Consider the following 4411-nt stretch of genomic DNA (forward strand, 5'->3'; position numbering starts at 1 on the left):
TTGCTATTCATCAATATTACAGCATGCTTCCCATTGCTGAGTAGTATTTCACTGTATAGCATACCACAGTTTGTTTATCCATCACTTGTTGATAGGCATGTAGATGTTTTCCAGTTTGGGCTATTAGAAATAAATCTCTATGAAACAGTATGCAAGTCTTTGTACGTAGATATGTTTCTTTTCTCTTGGGTAAACACTAGGAGTATGTCTGCATCTTATGGTAGGTGTGTATTTAACATTTAAAACATTTTTAAAAACTACTGAGCTATTGTCCAAAGTGATTATCACATTTTACATTCCTATCAGTGGTGTATGAGAGGTCTAATTGCTCCACATCTTTGCCAAAACTTGGTATGGTCAGTCTTTTTAATTTTAGCCACTGTAGTAGGTGTGTAGTGATATTTCACTGTTGTTTTAATTTGTATTTTCCTGGTAACCAATTATGTTTAACGTCTTTTTCACGTGTTCATTTGCCATCTGTATAGATTCTTTTGTGAAGTTTCTGTTCAAGTTCCCCCCATTTTTATTGAGTTGTTTGTTTTCACATTAATGAGTTTTGAGTGTTCTGAATATATTACAGATACAAGTAATTTTAAAATATGCATGTTTTTAATATTTTATTAATCTGTGACTTGCTTTTTCATTATATTAGCAAAGTCTTTTGATAATGTACAATTTATCAATTTGTTTTTTTATGGATTTCACTTTTGGTGTCATATCTAATATATCTTTGCCAACCTCTCATAAAAGAATCTTCTATTTCTTTTATTATAAGTTGTATAGTTTTAAGTTTTGCATTAAAGTCTAATTCATTTTGAATTAGTATTTGCATATATTGCAAGATATGGATTACAAGTTACGAACTGAAGTTCTTTCTATTGTTTTCTGGCTTGATTTTGTTGTTTATTTTGTTGCATATAGATATCCAATTATCCTGGCACATTTGCTGAAAAGACCATTCTTTTTTTTTTGCACCTTTGTTAGTAATCAATTATCCATGAATGTGTGACTATCTCTGGACTTTTGACTGTATTTTATTAATCTATATATTTATACTTATGCAGCTATTATGAGTTTAATTACTATAGCTTAACAGGAAGTCTTAGAATCAAGTAAGTAAATCTTCCAATTTTGTTTTTATTTTGAAAAATTTGTAGGTCATGCTAGTTTGTTTGTGTTTCCATATATAATTATATCAGTTTGCCAATTTATAAAATGGTTGGTTGGGATTTTGAATCTACAGGTCATCTGGTAGAGAATTGTCATCATAACAATATTGTAGTTCCTAATATATGAATATAGCATCTCTCCCCATTAATTTATATCTTCCATAATTCCTCTCAACAAATATAGGGTTTAGGGTACAGGTCTTCCAAACATTCTTTTTTAATTCATTCCTAAATATTTTATATTTTTGTATTAGTGTATATAGTATTGCTTTATAAGTTTCAATTTTCATTTGTTTATTCCTAATCTATAGAAGTACAATTTGTTCTTATATATTAACCCTAAACTCACTTATTGTTTTCTGCAACTTTTTGTAGATTGTTTAGAAGTTTAGACAATTATGTAATCTGCAAATAAAGATCACTTTACTTTTTTCTTTGCATCTAGGCTTAGAGTTTTCTTGGTCAAACAGTTATCATTTCAGAATTAGATTTCATTGCTCGAATTATCAAGAAATTTTGGCTTCTGAAAAGATTGCCTCTGTCACCACAAGTCCTCAAGACAACTGATTTGAGGCTGTTCTCACTGCCTCTAGTCATAACTTGTACAATCTTATGTCCCTTCTCTTGGAAATCATGATGTCATCTGATGTTCAACATCTAAAACCCATTATAATTCCAATTTCTGTTACCCCATCTTGAGACAAAGCAGAGGTATCAAAACTCCCGTTATTTAATATTCTCTATTTGATCTCTCTCCTAAAACCACAACTTCATGCTGGTTTAAATAAATCCCTTAAAGATTGTTTTTGAACCAAATCTATATAAAGTGTCATCTTTCTTTCTAACATTATATAATTATTTCATACTTAACTATAGGAATAATTCTAGGCAGTACCCTGATGCAAAGATATGTTATATAATTTTTTGAGGGGATGGGTATATTTAAATCTGGTATTCATGTTCAGTTTCCAAGCATTATTATACCCTCTGCATTTCAGGCATCAGTGTAGGTAAAAGCAATCTCTAAAAATATAAGCTTTTTCATTGTTTGTATCTAATTAACTGAAATCAATTAATAATTATTATTCTGTGAAGACACTGATATGTCACTGGATAAAAAAGATTTTCTCTTCAATCTTCTATCTTATTCCTATCTAATATCAGTAAAGGCAGATATCAAGTCCTCATCAAAAGCTTTGTAAAGTCAATAACTAGCAAGAGATACAAATCTCCCCGTTCTCCATTGATGTCACCAGCTCTCAGAATCAAAGATTAGCATAATTGAGAAAAATTATAATTTCACTTTGGCCTCTTAGAAAAAATATAAATATTAATATGTCTAATTGTGAAAAAATTATAAAGGCTGATGTGCATAAACCAAGTATGTGGTGAATTTTGGGGAGCAGAAACTGTTTTATGTCATAACATCTCATTTCCTCATGTAACACTACTTTGAACAGATTGACACTGAGTTCATTAAAACCTCTACAAACCTTTGTAATTTTATCTATAAAAGAGGAAACTTTGTTTTGTGATAGTCGAATAAAGATTGAATCTTAAAAGACCACTATGAAAATTATGAAGAAAAATATAAAGTCATCATAGACTTAATATCATTGGCTATAATTTATGAAGTGTGATAAAAAAATACAGTGAATGTTTAAATTGGAAAAAAAAAATAATCACAGTAAAACACACATTGCCATTAATCCCCCTCAAAATACTCCCCCCACTTCAAACACACTTATCCCATCATTCTTGGCACTTTCTGAAGCAGTTCTGGAAGTCCTCTCTTGTGAATGCCTTTAGTTGTGCTGTTGTAGCTGCCTCAATGTACTGAATCCATTCAAAACATTTTCCTTTCATGGTCATTTTGAATTTGGGGAAGAGCCAAAAGTTGCACTTTGCCAGACCCAGTGAATAAGGTGGATGAGAACACATCGTGATGTTTTTATTTGACAGAAATTGCCATACCAGAAGCGATGTGTGACACAGAGCATTGTCATTATGGAGGATGAAGTAAAGACACACAAAAGAGGACTTCCAGAACTGCTTCAGAAAGTGGGAAGAATGATGGGATAAGTGTGTTCAAAGAGAGGGGGAGTATTTTGAGGAGGATTAATGGCAATTTGTTATTTACTGTAATATTTTTTTTATTTAAATATCCAGTTTTGGAAACATGGAGGAAAAACTGAGGGTTGCTAGAGGGGCGGGGGGGGGTGGGGATAAGGGGAAGGTGAGAGGTTTAGAAAATAGTCGGTAACCACAAGATGGTCATGGGGTTTTGAAAATTAATTTGGGGAACATACAGAGGGATAGTGGATGGGGGTAGGGGGGTTCACACAGTGTGAGGGATATAAATGATAAACATCTAAGTTTTGCTTTGTCTTGTGCACCTGAAACTAATAAAAAAATAAAATAAAATAAATATCCACCATATCTTTTAATCACAGCTCGTACAATCTAAATTATGGTTCTAATTTTCATCAACCTTATATAATGAATGTAAAAATAAGATAAATGTTATCTGGGTTATTTGAAACAAACATGTTAAAATATGTTTCAATTCAGAAAAAAAATGGCTTGAATGCTATCTATATACTTTAAAAAATAGAATCTGAAGGCAGCACCCTCATTAGTGGCTTCTAGTAAAGAAAATATGAGAAAAATTCAGGTGTGTCTTTGACTCCTGCCCAAACATAACTGATGCTTCCTAAGCAAGCATAAAATTAGAAATATTTTGAAGTAAATGATATATGCAGCAACTGCAAGTCATTCTTAATCAAATTATCTAAAATAAGCACTGAATCAGGAAACTGGGAATACTGAATATTGAAATCAATATACAAGTGAAGTTTCCAGATAAAGTTAAAATTCCCTTTTCAAACTGAATTTGACAACTTCTGAAACCATACTTTTTCCATTGTATCAACACTTTCTTGAAGAGAAGAATCCATTTTCCAGGGAGCATGCTATCTGTAGAAGGGTGAGCGCACCAAAACGGGGATACAGAACAAAGTGCAGGTCCTCATCCAGGTCCAAGTCCTTTCACTTAAGATCCATGAGTAAAGGGGGTCAAATATATGGTGATGGAAGGAGAACTGACTCTGAGTGGTGAACACACAATGCAATATATAGATGAGGTATTACAGAATTATACACTTGAAACCTATGTAATTTTAGTAACCATGTCATCCAATAAATTTAATAAAATTTTTTAAAAGGCATGAGATCCTTCCTTA

The sequence above is a fragment of the Rhinolophus sinicus genome, chromosome 17, assembly GCF_057876585.1.
Source record: "Rhinolophus sinicus isolate RSI-liver-muscle chromosome 17, RSI-T2T, whole genome shotgun sequence".
Classification (NCBI taxonomy): domain Eukaryota; kingdom Metazoa; phylum Chordata; class Mammalia; order Chiroptera; family Rhinolophidae; genus Rhinolophus; species Rhinolophus sinicus.